A 19461-nucleotide genomic window follows, 5' to 3' on the forward strand; every position below is an offset into this window, starting at 1 on the left:
CAGGCGAAGGATTCTGGAGTGTATGGCCATTTCCTACTCCAGAGGATCTTTCCAACCCAGAGACTGAACCTGCATCCCCTAGACTGGCAGGCAAATTTTTATCACTGCGCCACCTGGGAAGCCCAAAGGGAGCCTGACCACCCAAGAACAGTGGCCACTAGCAAGCCAGATGAAGTCAACTCTCACATCCTTTACAGCCATTAACACAGCATCACAGATCAGGATGAGGATCCTAAGAAAACAAGCTCAAGCTTCTCAGGGACCCAAGATCCCAAGCAAGGTTGCTTTCTGGACCTGTGGCCACAGCCATCACATACCAAGCTTTAGGCCTTCCCTGAGAGCCAAGTCTAGACTCCTGGTGGCTAAAAGTGGGTCTATTCCAGAGGATTTGTTAATGAGGTGCCCTCTGATATGGAGTCCCTGAAGGGCACCCATAAAATTCATTAGAAATCACAAAGCTGGGAAATGAAATCAGATTGATTTATTAGCATTAGGAATTTTTTTTCCTCCCCTATCCCCACCTCTAGCTGAATCAGATCAGTATTTCCAAGGGTCTAGCAGAGGAGGAACTGAATTTCTGGGAAACTTCTAGGGTGAGGGTGTGATCCAGAGCTCCAGAGTCAGCACCATCATGTGAGGAAATCATTTTGAAAGCAGCCCACCACCACCCCAGTCCCTTCCAACATCTTGACACAATCTCTTAAGGGATCCTAAGCCTCAACCACCCAGTTAAGTTGCTCCCAAATTCCAGATCTACAAGAACTGTCACATAATGTATTTGTTGTTTTAAACTCCTGTGATTGATTGGGGGTATTTGTTATGCAGCAGTAGATGACAAATACACAAAGAAACAGCTTTCAGTGTCAATGAGAGTCAGGAAGAACTGCAGAAATGATGTCAAAGCCAGGGCTTTAAGAACACAGGCTAAAATGGGGAGAGAGGGCGTACATTCCTGGTGGATGGAGCATGGTGTGCTAAGGTATAGATATTGGGGGCTCTGCGGGAAGCACAGGAGGCCCGACAGTAAGTGGTTAGAGATGCAGTGGGGGCCAGGTCATGATAGATAGAGTGACCATACATCCCAGTTTGTCCAGGACAGTTTGGATTTATGCCTGTGTACCAGGCACCCCATAAAATTTATTATTTGCCCTGGATAAAACTGTCTAGATTTAGATGATGCTAGGTTAGATATGGTTACCCTGTGGATGAACCCAGAGTGCAGGCTACGTAAGGCATTTGGACTTGACTCTAAGTAATGAGGAGCCACAGAAGGGTTTTAAGCTGGGGAGTGAACAGATCAAAATGTATTCTAGAAAGATCCATCTGCAGAGAAGCTACAGGTGTTCATGGTGAGCTCATGTGGAGGGTGGGCTGGTTTGGAAAGTGAGTGTGGACCAGGGTGGAACAAGCTGAGAGGCCAGGGAGGAGATGGAGGCAGTCCTTTGGTCAGTGCAATCAGTGGTCTTGACACCCTGCATTGAGGCCAGAATAGCAGTAACAGGTCAAGGGAAGTTTAAGAGCATTTAGGAGATATTAAACAGACTTGACTGCAGTAAGAGCTGGTGGAGAAGCTAAAGAGTGGTTCTGAGGCTATCAGTGGGTGTGTCCCCCACATTTCAGGGACCAGAGCTCAGTCTAAAAATAGCTCTCAAATGAGTCACCTCAATCGCAGCCAACAAGGATTTGGCTGGTTTAGTACTGAATTGCAAGGGATTTGGCCAAAGGGACTGAAACCACATGTAGTCTTGGCTCACACAGGCCCCGTTGGATCCAGGCTCCTGCTAAGGGCAGTCCCGTGGCCCTGATGCATGCATAATCTCATTTCCCTCTCACAACAAGACTGCAAGAATGCTATAATTTTTTTTTTTTTTCCATTTTACAATTAAGGCATCAGGCCTGGGAGAAGCTGCCAAAGTTTTCTAGGATGTAGGCTGTAAACAGGACAGTCTGAATTCAAACCCAGACCTCCCTAGACTTGGGACATCAGCTGGAAAGAGATTTGGGGGTGAAATCCCTAGAAACACTGTCTTGCCTCCCCCCACCACCCCCAGCTAGGATACCTTGGCTGAACTTGAGTCACCCTCCTAATAAAAATTCCATGTTCCATCAGCAGAATGCTTCCAGCCCAATTAGATCAATTTTCTCTAAGTAGCAATAAATGTGTTTTCCTTTCAGAGGCCAGCCCGACACATTAAGCAGGCTGGGGGCAGCCATTCCCCAGGCCGTTGGCTCCGAGTGCGTGGGGTCAGGGGTCACCGAGCCGCCGCCTCCAGCTCATTAGTGGGGCCCATTCATCTTGGCTGGGGACACCAGCACTCAACATGGTGGCAGGGCCAGGGGCGGGGGGGTGTGCGGACCATTCATCAGGGGCTCCGGTTCGCCCGGAGACAAGAGCAGAAAAGCTGGCCTGCTCACCGGTCAGCAGGAGCCCCAGGCCCAGCAGCTGAGGCCTGGAGCTGCCTGGTTAAAGGTTAATCTGGTCCAGGATGTCTGTCTGTGGGGGCTGCAGCCACCATGCAGGGAGTAAAGAAGCCCCTTTCAGATGCACCTGGCTCCTGTCTGTTAACTGAACTTCCCTTCCGGCTACCTCACTGACTCCCGAAATCCAGCCAAGCAAGGCCTACAGGGGCCTGGACAATGAATCTTCACTTGGGCCCCCTGTGAAGGACCTGCCAGGAATAGGCCCTTTGATGTGCAAATCGAGACTCCAGGAGTGAGCGAGAACTGTGGCCCTGCCTTTCTCTACTTGGCCTGGGCCACCAGGCCTCAGGCCAGGGGTAAGCTTGGCAGAAGGAATAAGACCTTCCTTCTTCCCTCCATTGCCCAGATGGCCCCCACCATCCTGCTCCAGGCAGAGGCCCAGCCCTGGACATGGGATTCCCAGAGGGGGCACGGGATTTGCCAGGGCTGCCCTCATGAAGCACTGCAGACGAAGTGGCTTAAACCAGGGGTCCCCAACCTCCAGGATCTCATACCTGATGATCTGAGGTGGAGTTAATGCAATAAGAATGGAAATGCAGGGCATGATGAATGTAATGTGCTTGGATCATCCCAAAACCACACTCCTACCCCCCGAGTCCATGGGAAAATCACCTTCTACGAGACTGGTACCTGGTGCAAAGAAGGCTGGGGAGTGTGTGTGTGTGCTCAGCTGAGGAATGGGTTGCCATTTCCTTCTCCAGGCGATCTTCCCAACCCAGGAATCGAACGCTCATCCCCTGCATTGGCAGGTAGATTCTTTACCACTGACCCACCAGAGACTTGACTTTATTTTAACTTAATCACCTCTGATCTACTGAAATTAGAACATCAACAAGCAAAGTTCAGGGGACACACAATTCAGCCCGTAGCAACAATCTCCTTTGGGTTGAGGAGAGAGACAAGCCCAGTGATGTGGATTCACTTGGCAGGTGTGTATGGAGCACCCACCAGGCTCAGCACAAGGTTCAGGGGTCCAGGGAACTTCTGGAGTCAGCCCTGTGAGTTCACAAGTGGCGGGGGAGGGCAGGCATCACTGCATCACACAAGCAATTGTTCATTTACAAAGGGTAGTGGGTGCTTTGAAGCATGAGCAATCAGAAACCCATGTCACCAGGTGGTTCTGCTGGTAAGAAGTCACACAGGCACAGCAATACTGGGCATCATGTTGTCGCTGGGCTCTTCATCCATCTGGTCGACCCCCACCTTCACATCCCCCAGCCCCCACCCAGCCTGATGCCTTTCCTGGAAGCTGGATTAATGGCATCTGAGCAAGCCCGGCCAGGAACCACAGCTTGGAGTAACCTTTCCACAGAGCCCAGGGGGCCTGGCAGAGGTCTGTTTGATTTATACCTACCCCGGCCACGTCGCCCTCTGCAGCAACACGACTGGTCCTTTAGCAGTCCAGGCTCTGGCAACTCAAGTTGCTGCTCAGTCTAGACAATGACCAGCAGATCCTGGACCCAAATGTCACCTCCTCGAGGCAACTTTGCTGACCTGGCACCCCCTCCCCCTGAAAGTCTTCTCAGCACCCCAACCACAACTGAAACTATTTAACGGATTATAAAATTAGCTGTTCCGTGTCTGTCTGCCCTGGAGGCTGCAAGCTTTATGACAACTAACACAATTTTCTCATCTACTTTCACATGCCCCAAATCCAGCCCTGTGCCTGTGACCTAGTAGTGGTCTATAAACATGGGCAGAGTAAATTAAAAAAAATAATTAGTTATTAAATCAACCTCCTACTTCTCCCAAACCACAAGATGACCTGCAGATCTGATGCAAATCTATTCTACTCTGGAGGACACCAGAATGAAGATAAGGAACAAGAGGGGTGTTTGGGGTGCGGGGACAGAATTTGAGCAAAAACAAGAGCGTGAGGAAGTGCAAGGTGGGCTTGGGGAACTGAGCTTTTCAGCTTGGCCAGAGCAGGGCCTGAATGCTGTGCTTAGTAATGCTCGTAGGTACCACTGAAGGTGTTTGAATGGTGGTAGGATCAGAGTGGGGCTGTGCTGATAGCAAGAGCCAGTAGGTCCACAAGACAGGCCAAAGGGAGGGCCCAGCACCCAGGTAAGAGGATTCTGCTAACACAAAGTTTTAAGAGCTGTCCCACAGAGACGGCAAATGAGGTCACCAAGGCAGAGCTGAAAAGGGAAAGGTGGGATCATGTGGGATCTGGGGATACATGGTACAATGCAGAGGGGTTTAGTAGAGGCAGCATGATCAGGGAAGCAGAGAAGGAGTGATCAGAGAGGGAGCAGGAGAGCCAGGCAGGCCAGTGTGTGTGGAGGGGGCCACCACATGTCATTTTTCCCATCTGCCCACTGCCTGGGGCAGGGGGACCTGATTTCAAAACCTGACCCCATCAGGTACTAGCTGTAAAGCCTAAGCAAGTGGCCTCCAGTGATCTACTTTCTCATCTTCTGATTGGAGCCAGATAAACCCAGCCCTTTGAGGAATAAGGTACGTGGCACATTGACACGTCTACCATAGGCCCCAGCCACGGCTGCCTTCTGGGCTTTCCAGCCATGCAGTCCTGGTATACACCGGACGGCCCAAACTCATCCCTGTAGACACTGGGGCTGGATGAGTTGTTAATGTCCTCGTGCATTGAAGGATGTTTAACAGCATTTCTGGGAAACAAAAATGTCTTCAGATATTGAGAAATATCCTCTGGAGGCAAAACTGCCCCAGGGAAGTAAACCACGCAGGGCTACAAGCAACCTTCTGAGACAATATGTGGACAAGTGTCACCTATCTATTGCCTCTGTCTCCTGGAGGAGGGCCTGTGTGTCCACACCCTTATGCATTTGATCAACAAACATTCTTTGAACACTTATTCTGTGCTAAGCTTGTACTGGGTGCTAAAAAGAGTAGTGAACACAACTGTGATTCTCCTCTCAGAGACTTGACAGTTAGAGGAAGAAATTATTTTTATATAAAGAAATTACATGGCATCATAGGCAGATAATGGCCCCCAAAGATGTCCGTGCCATAAGCCCTGGAACCAGAGCCTATATTACCTGACATGGCAAAAGGGGCTTTGCAAATGAGATTAAACGGAGGATGTTAAGATGAGGATATTACCCCTGATCATCCAAGTGGGCCAAAGAGGGAGACAGGAGTTAGAATCAAAAAAAAAAAAATGTAGTGAAGGAAGCAGAGTGCAGAATCAGAGAGAGAGATGAAGATGCTTTGCTGTTGGCTTTGAAGATGGAGGACCATGAGCTGAAGAATGCAAGTGGGTTCCAGAAGCTGGAAAAAGGCCAGAAAACCAATTTTTCTCCTACATCCTCCAGAAGGAATACATCCTTGCCAACACCTTGATTTTTAGCCCAGTAAAACCTATTTCAAACTTCAGACCTTCAGTATTGTAAGATAATAGACATGTGCTATTTTAAGCTACTCAGTTTGGTCATTTGGTTCAGCTGCAATAGGAAACAAATAGACATAGATAGTCACACAGTTCTGCACAGAGGGTTGTAGGACCTCCGCTGAAGGAGAAGGGCTGCCATGTTGTCCAGGTTGTACCCTACCCAAAAATAGGCAGCTAAGGAGATCTTGGGGTCAAAATTCAGCCCACATTCCTCTGACCAGGCTCGAAGCCCTTGTGAGGACTATGGCTATGGTGAGGGGTGGGGACAGGGAGGGGCCCCTTTTTCTGTTTCACATACAGACACTTTCCACTGAACAAAAGACATGAGCGCAGATGGGGCATGGCGAGTGGAGGTCCTTTATCCTCACAAAGGTTCTGTATAGGCGACTGTGACCGTGGCAGGAGACGGACTTTTCCCGAAGCAGTCAGGAAGCGCTTCACAGAGGAAGCAACATCCGGGCTGGACCTTAAACAGCAAATATGGCCGGAAGGGGCAGACACGCCGAGGAAAGAGAAGACGGCAAGGAAGTCTGAAAGGGGCTGGTTCCCTTGGAGAACGAGGAAGAAGCCCCACACGGTGGAGTGTCAGGTATGGGAGGGGAGACGAGCTGGAGGCGCGAGGTTCAGTCTGGGACACGTGTGGGATGGTGTCTAGGACGCGGGCAAATGCCCACGTCTGGAGTTCTAGTGCGAGGGCTGGGCTGTTCCACAGGGGCCTCTTCTTGCCACTCCAGGGGGCCCAGCCTGGACCCAGTTCAGGACACCCTCCCACCAGCCCAGCCCCCCAGACCTGTGCTCCAACCACCCTGAAGTGACGGTTCCACAACTTGCTTTTAGGGTCTAGAAGAGAGTCCTTTCTTGCAGTGCCCCCCACTTCCCAGCACTTAACCCCCCAGACAGGGATTGATGGTGCCCTGACCTTCCTTAATATATTACCAGGGGGACGTGGTCCAGCCCCGCCATCCCCACCAGGCCGCGGCCCCTCCCTGGGCCTGAGTCAAAGAACAAGGAAAAACCATCAAGCTGGGCATGAGGTTCGCGCTACAAATGGCCGTAAGTAAGTTGTTTTCGGGAGGCAGATGCGCCCCCACAGACTAATGGCCGTCCGGGGCTCCCTCCGCCCTCTCCTCCCCTCCCCATTCCGGAGCTGGCCCAGCTGCAAAGCCGCAGCGACTCCAGCTCCCCCCCAACCCCCGCCCTTTTGCTGACAGTATAACCTTCAGGAACCTGAAATTCCTGAGTGGTCCCCAGAGCTCAATGCATCTCGAAAGAAAATTTGTGTAATGTCATTTCAGGCTGTCCCTAATCCAGAATTATTGAGGGGGGGCTGGGACCTGGGAATTGCCTCTGACACTTGACAAATACTTGGCTTTGTGTAAATGGACAGGCTCCTGAAATAACTGCCTTTGGATGTCACATGAAGAGAAATTAATTCTTTATTAACTTCCGCAATGATAATCTAATAAACCCATCGGGCCTCCGGGCCCCAGCATTTAAAGAGCCTGGTGGTTTGGATGCAAATGTCTCCCACCCCCATTTTGTCGGGAATGCTGCTGGTGGAGAGAAGAAATAATCAGCTCTAGAGGTCAGGTGTCAGCTCAGGGTCAAAACGGGGGACTTTCACGGCTCCACATGGACCTGAGACTCAGGAGACCCAGCCCTCCCTGTGACAACCAGCTGCACTGGATTTTCCAGGATGGATTCCATTTCAGCTGTTCTGTCCCTTTGTCCCCAAAAGAGTATTTGTTCTGCTCAGATGACTGTCTCCGGTTTGGGCTTAGCTTATGAAGGCACTGTAGCCCTGACCCACAGGTTCCAAAGGACCATTCATTCATTCCTCCCTTCAACTCCTAGGTACCCGCCATGTGCCAGACATGGAAGTACAAGACATCTGTCCTTGGGGCTTACTTGCTAGTGAAGAGGCAAACAATACAATTGGCTGTAATTGTTAAATTGGAGGAAATGCTGAGGACAAAGTACATCTGAGAAAGAGGATAAATCTTGATTCTTCTCAGAGCTGAGCCCAGATCCTAGTCACCCTGTGAGTCCCCAGTGACCAGCGCATAATCCAGCTGAGGGACCCTCGGGACTTCCAGGCCAGGCCTCTCTGGTGAGGTCTGGACTCCACACTCCAGCCATGAGCATGAACAGAAACAGAATCTGAAGGTCCACCCAGTGGGCAGGAAGAAGAGGAGGAAGGGACATCATCATTGCCTCCCAGAGCTGAGTGAGGGCACACTGGTCCTCCCAGGAGAGGGAAACCAGAAACCTTCAGAATGTCAGGCACAGGTCTCAACCTGGTCTTGTGTTTGACAGATTCCCTGCTTGAATACCTCCCACAATGGGGCACTCACTACCACTCAGGGGCCAGAAAACTGCTGACTGCACAAGCTCTTGAACAGACAAACACGTGTGTGTGTGTGTGTACGAATGAAATTTCATTGTTGTTGTGGGTGGTGGTAGTGTTCAGTCGCTAAGTCATGTCTGACTCTGCAACCCCATGGACTGTAGCCTGCCAGGTTCCTCTGTCCATGGGATTCTCCAGGCAATAATACTGGAGTGGGTTGTCATTTCTTTCTCCAGGGGATCTTCCCCATCCAAGGATCAAACCCACATCTTCTGCATTAGCAGGCAAATTCTTTACCACTGAGCCACCAGGGAAACCCATAAATGAAACCAGAGCATCATAAAAGCATATCACAAACTAAGTGAAGGATTATGGTACTAGATCAACGGTCTATATATGAGATCTCAGATGGATTTTAAAACTCAGTAAAAAATCAAGTAAGAACACTAGGAGAAAAAAAAATGTAAGCAAATGGAATTTGGGGGTAGAGAAAGGATTTTCCAAGCTTTAAAATAATTAAAGAATTCACAAAGGAAAAGATAATGAATATGACTACATAAAAATCTTAAATTTCTCTATGCTATATACTCAAGCTTGATAATCAATACCCCTTTTTAAAAGGGGCAAAGGTCAAAAGAGATAATTCACAAAAGAAGAAATACAAACAGCTAATATGCATATGGAAAAATGTTCAATCAAGCTCATCATCATAGAAATGCAAGTTAAAGCAGCCATAAGGTGCCATCTTTCACCTATCAAATCGATTTTTAAAAATTTTAATGATATTCAATGCTGAGAATGGGAAATGTTCTTTCTCACATCTCTCTTCCCTGGCGGAAGTGTAAGTCATTACAACCCTCCAGGAAATCGGTCTCTATTATGTACCAAGAACCGTAAAATTCTTTATAGCAGATTCTTTAAGTAAACAAAGAGCAGAATTTCAGAGGTGGTGTCGATTTAGAGAAATTTACAAAATGCATCAACCAAATATAAAATGTGGACTTTTGTTTGAATCCTGATTCAAGCAATTTGACTGTGAGAGACATTTTTGAGATCATTGGAGAAATTTGGACCTTACCAGATATTAGTTGCTACTTAGGAATTTTTGTTCATAATTTTGGGTGTGCAAAACGTTAAGAAGAAGAAGTTATTTGATGACCTATTTGAGAAGTAAAACAACTTTTACAAGGGAAATGATATAACATCTGGGACTTGTTTTAAAATATTCCAACCACAAAAAAAAAAAAAAGGGAAGGAATAGATAAAACAAGATTATCAGAATGCTGGTAATGGTTGAAGCTATACATGCTCTCTTGAGTAACTTGAATTTTTTCCATAATAAAAGGTGGTTTAATATATCACTTGAGCCAATCCTATCCTAAGGAAATGACCAAAGATGTGCACAAAGATTTATGAACAGGGATATCAACAAGAAAACTGGTCATGAGAGGAAAAAAAAATCAGTTAAAAGTGACATAGCCCATAATAAGTTATGATACAGACAATAAACTGAATGTTAGGTCACTATGGTAAAAAGATATTTTTAAAAACACATACTGGTCTTTGGAAAATACTCATGTATTAAGTGAGGGGGTTAAGGAGAAGCAGGATATAAAATTATATATTTACTAAGCCCCAGTTTTCTTAAAATATGAATATATTTGCACAGGGGAAAAAGGCCAGAATGTGAATAGTGGTCATCTTTGGGAGGTATAATTACAAATGATTTTTATTTGCTTCTTTAAATGCTTTTGTATGCAGCAAGGTGGAAAAATATGATTATCTTAAGAGATGGTACCATAATTTCTCTGAGGAAAGAATCTGGCTTTGGAGGAATGCCTTGAAAGCACAAGGGCTAGAGGCTGAAGCTTGGAGGGCCTGACCCAAGGGGGAAACTGAGTCTAGGGCAGTGTGGTCAAAGATTTAAGAATCAGGGGAGGCTTGGAGACTAGAGATGCACAGTGGGAAAGCACAGAACTTTTAGGAAGTACTTGGCACACCCTCCCTTTATGGAATGAAGGGGTCAGCTCATTTCAACCCAAACTCTCAAAGATGATGTCTCTCTCCCTGCACCCTAACTGACCTCTCCATAACCTGCATGTTCTAAGTCCTCCATAATGTGCAGCCATTGCTTCTACGATCAGAAGAAAAAAAATGTTTTATTTTTCTTTTTTAAGGAAAACAGTCTTCTTTGTGCCAAGCTGGAACCTGCCTTTCTGGAGCTTATTGTTACCCACCTGGAACCATCAAAACCAAGTTGGCTCTGTTTGCCACTCGCAGCCTGAGAAATGAAGATAGCATTTATCCCTCTGTGGACACTAGTCCCTCCAATCTTGTGTTCCTCATATGGCTTTGGTTCTGGATCCCCATGTCCTGTTTGCTTGGTGTTTATTATTTATTTTCACTTATTTATTTGGCTGCACCGGATCTTAGTTACCGCTTGCAAGGTCTTTCACTTGTGGCATGCAAACTCTTAGTTTGGCATGAGGGATCTAGTTCCCTGACCAGGGATCAAACCCAGGCCCCCTGCCTTGGAGCATGACATCTTAGCCACTAGACCACCAGGGAAGTTCCACCCTTTCAGTTTTCTGATTTTTTTAATACAAAATACTTCCTGTTAAAATACATTGTGTGGTTTCTGTCTCCTGATGGGACACCAACAGATAGACTTCTGCTAAATCTTATCTTCCCCCACTGTGTAGGTTTTCTAGATACAACTATTACATCTCCTCCTGTTAGATTTGAACACAGCTCCTATCTGCCTAGAGACTGTCAAATCCTGTCTTCCAACCCATTCACTATCTCCGCCAGTTTCATGCCAACTACCAGGGTGATCAACCAATCAAGAGCCCTCATTCAAATCACTAATCAAAACACCACTCGGGGGCTTCCCTGGTGGCTCAGTGCTAAAGAATCCACCTACCAATGTAGGAGACATGGGTTCGACCCCTGGTCTGGGAAGATCCCACATGCTGAGGAGCAGCTAAGCCCGTGGGCCACAACTAGTGAACTTCTGCCCTAGAACCCGGGAACCGCAACTGCTGAGCCCACGTGTTGCAGCTACTGACGCTGTGCGCCTAGAGCCTGTGCTCAGCAACAAGAGAAGCCACCGCAGTGGGAAGCCCACACTCGCTGCAACTAAAGAAGAGCCCCCGGGCAGCAACGAGAGCCCAGCACAGCCACAAAAAAGAAAGCCAGTACCCAGGCCAGAGGCCTCTGGGTAGCAGTGAAGCAGCTCCCAAGAGACTTTCCTCAAACCCGAGTACTCACGAATCACATCGTAGCTGAGACGGGTAGAAAACCATGTTCAAATCATCCTGAAACTGAAACCGAGCCCAAGTGGGGCTTGGCTGGAGTCAGCTGGTCCTACCTGGGCTGCTTCTGGGGAGAATGGGCCTCCACAGTGAGAACCTGTTGTATCACCTGGAAGGCCACACCCATGATCTGGAACCACTGGGCCTCCTTCCCTTGAAGCACCTTCTCCCCAGTCCCATGTTTATGCTTCTTACCTATTTTACAGCAAAGCAGCAGCACAAATAACAGCAAAGGTTTATTTTGCAAATTGCATCCGAATTATATAATTTTCCCAGGAATGATTTTTACATTTAATTAGCACAAATTGTCTTACCCTCCCTTAAAAAAAAAAAAAAGTTGCATCTAAAAACAGCTCATGGGTTTTGGTTACCTTAATTAGAAACACTTCTATTAAAAAGAAAATAGGCAATCTTGCAAATCAAAGAGACCCCAAGGTCAAGCTTGAGGTCCCTGGCTTCTCTTGGGGGATTCAGGAATACTTGAAGGAGAGATCTCAATGGGAAAAGGTTTCTTATTTGGGAAAGAGAGGTGATCTTATCTCTCGTGTTGAGGAGCTGAACCCTAGAAGGAAAATAAACATAAAGAGTAACAAGGCATGTCCCTTATGCTGAGACTCATGTATCATCTAGACCTTTCTGCATGTCTGATGCAGTCCACTCCAGAATCTTCTCCAGTGCAGCCATCCTCCAAGCAAGGACTCCAGGACCCAGGTGCCTTTTATGTCCAGGTTCCATCCTCAAAGTCCTTTCCTTCAGGCAGCAAACAGGAGAGGGCATGTAGAGAGGGCACACTGCCTCTTAACTACCTTGGCCCACAGGTGGTTCCTGTCACTTGTCCTTACATCTCATTGGCAAGAACTAGTCAGAACCAAGGGGCAAAGGGCACAGAGTCAGACCTCATTCCCAGAGACCATTGCTAAGTTCTTGACAAGCAGAAGAAATAGATGCCAGTGAGTCCCAGGCATCTCTGCTCCAAAGCCCACCATAAGATGAAGGTCCTACCATCCCCCTCCCCCAGAGTCTGGAGTCTGCTCTCTTTCCCCTTAACCAAGGGCTGAATTCCTGATCCAGGCTCAAAGAGAACTTCTCCGGTGGCTGTTTGCCAGGTAAGCATCTCATTTCTATTTCGGGACTGGCTGCCACATGACTGCATTCACCCATTCACAGAGATGGGCCAGATCTGCCCCCACTTCCCCGCCCCAACCCCTGCCTGGCCACCAGTATCTTTTGGAGGCTCCTGGTGGCCGCCCCGGCAGCTCTCCAACCCCTCTGTCCTGCCTGCATCCCACTAGTGAGTCCTGGGTTCATAACCTAAGTCTGCCACAAGATGAGTGGCTTAAACAGCAGAAATTCCACGGTTTTAAATTCTGTAATCAAGGTATGGGTCCCTGGTGACTCCATGGTAAAGAATCTATGTGCCAATCCACAGGTTCAGTCCCTGGGTCAGGAATATCCCCTGGAGAAGGAAATGGCAACCCATTCCAATATTCTTGCCTAGGCAATCCCATGGACAGAGGTGCCTAGTGGGTTACAGTCCATGGGGTTGCAAAGAGTAGGACATGACTGAGCAACTAAACAGCAATTAAGGTCTAGGTGGGGCCCGTTCCTTCCAAGGGCTGTGAGGCAGTATCTGTTTGATGCTTCTCCCCTGCAACTGCTGGGCTGCTGACAATCTCTGGTGTTCCTTGACTTGGAGACACATCACCTCCATCTCTGCCTTCCACTGCACTTGGCCTTCTCCCTATTTCTTATCCTCCTTCTGTGTATGTCTGTCTCGGTGTCCAAATTCCCCCTTATAAAAAGGCACCGTCATACTGGATGAGGGTTGACCCCCAGTGACCTCTTTTTAACCTGATGATCTACAAAGATCCTATTTCCAAGTAGGGTCACATTCCCAGGTCCTGGAAATTAGGACTCCAGCATCTCTTGGGCAGATTACAATCCAACCCATTACAAGGTCTCAGCAGGCTTGGAAGTCTTAGCTGAAAAATGCCTGGACAGGCCTGGACCACGTCACCCACCTAATATCCAGAGATGGGGAAGAACGGGTCCCCCTGATGGAAATAGGAGTAGCTCTAGCTGACTGTCTCAGGAGAAGAGAAATGGAAACAGCCCAGCTTGGAGCCCTGCAACATCAGTAGCCTCGTGATGCTTAATAATTATTAATAAGTTATTAATAAAGATGAATCCCGGCCCTAAGAGCTGCAGGGACGGCTTTCTCCTTGCATAAAGTAAATGAATGAAAACAACTCAGAGGAAATCCACCTGTTAGCCTGGAGACCAGGTGGCTCCCCATCACCTCCAGGAGCCTGAGACAGACCCAGGTCTGAATTCCTCTCTGCCACATTTTGGTTGAGACAACTTGGGCAAGTCCATGCCTTCCTCCCCAGATCGAGTGAGAAAAGTGTAAAAGCATCTGCAAAGGACCATGCAGAATAGGTGCTCAGTGTTGTCCGGTCTGACAGGGTGGGCTGGAGCTTGAAGCCTGAGTCTTGGACTCCCCAGGCTTAGCTCAACCTGACCAGCTAGACACAGGGAGGGAGAGCCAGAGGGCAGGGCGGCCTCAGAGGTTCCCACCCCTTAGAGAAGTTGATGGCCCAATGGGTGAGCTAACAGTGGTAAGTCATCCCATTTGCCAAGAGCTTCCTAGGTCCCGGGGCCTGTAGGGTATAACTACTAACATCACCTCCACTTTCCAGGAGAGGAAACTGAGGCTCCAAGAAGTTACAAGATTTGTCCTACATCACACGGCTGGGGAATGGCAGAGTCTTAGCAGATCACTCAGCCTAGAGGCTGGACAAAACTTCTTTCTGATGTCTCATGGCTGCCAAGACCTGAGCCAATAAGACGTAATGGACACAGCATGGCAGAGTAGTTGCAAATACAGAGACACGGAGAAATAGACAGACACAAAGGCACACACAGAACCCATTTGGGGCACAGGGCCATCACCCCCATTGGGCCCTACCTCACATCTCTCCTGATGCTCCCAGAACCTCCCCCTTTTGAGGTCCTCAGCAAGTTTATATTTGGGAATAATTGTAACATAATTTGATACATAATTAGAGCAGAATAGAAGACTGCGCTTTTAACTACCCATACATCCCCATCTCATTTAAATAATTCCTAATATATCCAAGCAGGCTGCCTTGTGCGGCACTGAAGTGTATTGAGCTGAGGATAATGAAATAAGGGATGGGCAAGGGAAAATGCTATTTCAGAGTCTGAAGATCACCAATTAATGACATGAAAAACTGAGAGAGACTCCGTTCACTTAATGTCCCCCGTGCAAGGCGCAAACGCAAACCACTCCCAGGCTCCCTGTTCAGCTCCTCCGTGACAATGAAGACAAGCAGAAGGATGAGGATGGAGTCAGGGGAGGGGAAGGGCAGGGGCTGCCCCCAGGGGACTGAGCTGGTGCCAGTGCTGCCTCTGCCCCCACCCACCAACACGGCCATGCTCGCACCATTTCGTCCCTCAGTTCTGCCTTCACTCGTTCCCTAACACACTTATTGAGCACCTGCTGTTTTCTCCTAACACAGATCTAACCATAAACTCACAAGCCTTGCCCTGGGAAAGTAATCCATCCAACGCAACATCCATCTACTCAGCCCGGCCCTTGGGACCCCACAGGACCTGGTCTCCATCTGCCCTTCCATCTCAGGCCACATGCCACTCCCTGGGCTCTACCCTCTCAAGCCATCTTTTAGTTCTTCAAACACTGTGAGCTCTGGGCTTTGGCACAGACTGTTTCCTCTGCGTGGACCCTGCCCCCACGCCTCACTGGCAGGCTCCATTGACATGTCACCTCCTCCGAGAGGCCTTCCCAAACCACCCCTGTCATTCAGTATCTCAGCCTCGCATTTATCTACTTCATTAATACTAACCACAATATATAACTTGCTTGATTCATGTCTGTCTTCTGCCAGGGAATATAAGCTCCATGGGGCAGGTACTGTGTCTTATTTTCTCCTGGATACCCTGAGTCCAAACACAGAACAAGCCCGCGATAGATGCCAGTGAACATGCTTTGCACATATTGAGTGGATGATGCTAAAGGAGAGAAAGAAGAGGGGAGCGTCACAGGCCTTGGGTTCCTGATTGAGGCCTCCCCCTCCAGCCTCCTCCATCAAGTTTCTCTGAATCCCCCATCTCCTGGTCATCAAAGCAGTTTACACCTCTTTCTGGTGGTATTTCTCTCTGCCACCCAAGACCTCTGTGTTCCCATCACCCATACTCATGGGTCAGCTCTGGGATGGTAACAATGTGGCTTTTTGACTCTCCAAATGTCATTACCAAACCCAACGAGGTCCCAGCATCCTGCGGAGACGTGAGGGGTCTGGGCCAGGGCTGGAAGGGACCAAGGGTCCTGCCAGGGTCTTCTGGCAGGAGCTGGGAGAGGATCACGGGAGACAATAGTCACAGCTTGGGATGGAAGCCGGAGACAGCCAGGCCTTGGTGGCTGGGCTTTGGGAGAAACTGCTAGAGGTGCCAGGTTCCTGCCTGGGCTGCTCTCTCAGCAGAAGTAAGAGCTGCTCCAGCACCTCACCCTCTCCCCCCATACACACACCTTCCTTTTGTTTTCCCAGGACTGAGATCTCAGCCCACAGTGCTAGGAAGAACAAGATACCCAAAAAGTAGTTGCATGGAAAGCCTTCATCACCACCATCCACTCGAGAGAGGTTTCAAGTGGGAGAGTGAGGGGAAATTTTACTTTGCTCCCAAATGGTTTCTCAGCAGCAGGTGTGAGTCACAGAGCTGATTAGCATCCTTGCTCTCAAGGAGCCTGGCACAGGGACGACAGAGCTGTCCCACATCCCAGGATGGGAAACAGGCCAAAGCAGTCCCTACCCAGGAACCCTGTTTCCTCCCCTGGCCTCACTTATCTGCCATTCTGGGCTGCAAGTCCAAACATGTGTCTCCTCCATGACTTCCTCCTCTGGTCCTCGAAGGCCTAAGAGTTTTGACAAAGACCTCAAGGGTTGTTACCAATGTTCCTGGACAAGCACCAGGGCCCCAGACCCTCAAAGCACTGCACACCTTGAGGACAGTTGGGCTCTGTCACTGTTGACCTCCATGGACCAGATGAAAAAGTCAGGGAGGGACAAGCCCATCTCAAGCATTTTGTCCTAAAGACCAGAGAACCCTTCAGCCCCCATGATCCTGTTCTCCATTTGGAAAACACGGTCATTACCCTGGCATCACCTCCAGGCTCCAGGCTCCAGGCAGCAAAGTGGACGGGCTGGGAGCTCATGCGTGGACACCTGACTACTTCACTCCAGACCCAGGCTCACTCAAACCCTGGCTTTATGGCCTCAGGAACATCATTTTCCTCTCCTTGCCTGATTCCTGATTTGTGAATGGAGGTAAAATCGGTGCTTCTTTCCAAGTGCTACTGTGAAATCAAACAAGTTAATATGAGGGTGACCTACTGTCCTGTTTGCCCAGGACTATCCCAAATTTGGGGGCTTCCCTGGTGGCCCAGACAATAAAGAATCTGCCTGCAATGTGGGATACCTGGGTTCGATCCCTGGATCGGGAAGATCCCCTGGAGAAGGGCATGGCAACCTGCTCCAGTATTCTTGCCTGGAGAATCCCCATGGATAAAGAAGCCTGGTGGGCTATAGTCCATGAGGTCGAAAAGAGTCAGACATGACTGAGCGACTAAGCACAGCCACACAGCCTAAATTTAACACTGGAAAGTCCACGTCCCAGGAAACTGCTGAGTTCCAGACAGCAAACAGAGATGTTACACTAATTCAAAAATAGAGACTTCCCTGGTGGTCCAGTGGCTAAGACTCCATGCTCCCAATGCAGGGGGCCTGGGTTCGATCCCTGGTCAGGAAATGAGATCCCACATGCCACAACTAAAGATTCTGCCTGCCACAAATAAAACCCGGGGCAGCCAAATAAGTAAATAATAAATAAAATATTTTCCTAAAAATAAATAAATAATATATATGACCTACACATGGTAAGTACTACATAATACCTTTTCTAAAATCTTGAGCTGGGCAGCAGTGACATGGCTTGCCCAAAAGTGCCCCTGCATACACACTTGCCCTCTCCCACACCCCCCGGCAAGCTCAGGAGATTGATTTGGGACAGGGGCCTCATTCAGTGCCTGGAGCAGGGGATTCCTCCCCGCAATGGCTGGGATGTCTGGAGGGGTCCCCTACCCGGATACATCCTGTCCCATGGCCCCTCTTCTGGTGCCAGAGTCTTTCTGCTCCAAACAGACAGGCCCCCCGGGGGGCCACCCCCGCAGCCCCCGGAAGCATCAAGAGCTGCTGTTAGAGCCAGCCCGACCCCTTTCACACTCAGGTAAAACTTTAACCAGAATCCTTTGACGGCAGCGCTGGGCTCGCACTCCCATTCAGGGCGTGATAAATGACCGCTGTCACCACGACATGAATGCTCATATTGAAAAGCCCTGCTTTCTGTCTCCCTCCCTTTCAGGTCGCCAACTTCTTCTCTCTTAAGTCACCGGGCATCACTCACGTGTCACCCTGTCCTGAATGCCCCCCAGTCAGGGACCCTTGCTCCCTCTGCCCCTCGCCTCCCACCTGCCCTGCCCCTCCCCCCTCCTCTGTGGCCTTTTTCCTCCCCTCCTCCATCCTCTCCTTCTTCCCTTTACCCCCTCCCCAAATTCTCGCCTCTCCCCTCTGCATCTCTTTGCTTTCTTTTCTCTCCTCCCTCACAGCCCACCTCCTCCAGCCCTAATGTGTCCCATTAGGCACTGGGCGAGGGAAGCTCCCACTCCCGCTCTGTCTCTGTGTTGTCACCCCCAGGATGCTGGGTCACAGATGCAGAAACTCGCCATCCCTATGTCTCACCCTGTGTCTCATCCCTGTGTCTCGCCCTTTCTCAGACACCGGCACTGCAAATTGTACTCCTCAAGGGGAGGAAGGCAACACCAAACAGGGACCCCAAAAAGTAAATGAGAAGAGGGCAGAGTCATGGAGCCCTAAGCCAAGGGGTTTTACCCCCGAAGCCAAGGCTAGGATCGCTGCGTCAGTCTGGGCTGAATATCCAGCCGGGTCACACCGAGGCTGAACAATGTCCTGAGGGCTGGTGAACACATGGCAGGGACCCTGCTACTCCAGCAGAAAAGACACCTCTCTGGGAGGTGTTAGGTTTAAGGCTTAAACAAGCATTCCTGAGTTCTTTCTGATATCTATCTCAGTCAGCCACATGGAAATAGCCAGAGCCCCAGATTCAAATCAAATGGAACCAGGTATCAGCTGACATCCTAGTTACCAAAATCTGAACAACCAGTTATTCTTTATGGAGGGGATCTTCCATACAACCCTGCATCCAGCCACTTGGTACATCCCTGAGACCTGGGGAGGCCTGGGTGGCATTATGGAAGAGTTACCATGTGCAAGAGCCTCCAGAAATAATTTTCAGGCATGGTTTTATTGAGTCTTCATAATGCCCCTGAGTGATTTGTGTAGCCAGGGCCATGAATGACTGCTAATATTCATGCATGTTAATAGTCTTCTCTATTTCCCAGCTTCCCTTGCAGCTAGTTTGGGATAATTAGATGGAATTTTAGCCAGTGGACTGTAGGTAAAATGACAGATACCACTTCCAAGCCTACCTCCTAAAACCAAGGTCAGTAAATGCTTTCTGTAAAGGGCCAGGTAGTAAATATGCTACCTTTTGCAGACCATATAGTCTTGGTCACAATTACTCAACTCTGCCAGTGTAGAGCAAAGTGACCGTCATTCATTTGTGTCTGACTCTTTGCAACCCCATGGACTGTGGCCTGTCAGCCTCCTCTGTCCATGGGATTCTCCAGGCCAGAATACTAAGTGGGTAGCCACTTCAGGGGATCTGAAGCGTTCCTTTCTCCAGGGGATCTTTCCAACCCAGAGACTGAACCCAGGCCTCCTGCGTTGCAGATGGATTCTTTACCATCTGAGCCACCAGGGAAGCTCAAA

The sequence above is a fragment of the Ovis aries genome, chromosome 13 (genome assembly GCF_016772045.2).
Source record: "Ovis aries strain OAR_USU_Benz2616 breed Rambouillet chromosome 13, ARS-UI_Ramb_v3.0, whole genome shotgun sequence".
Lineage (NCBI taxonomy): Eukaryota > Metazoa > Chordata > Mammalia > Artiodactyla > Bovidae > Ovis > Ovis aries.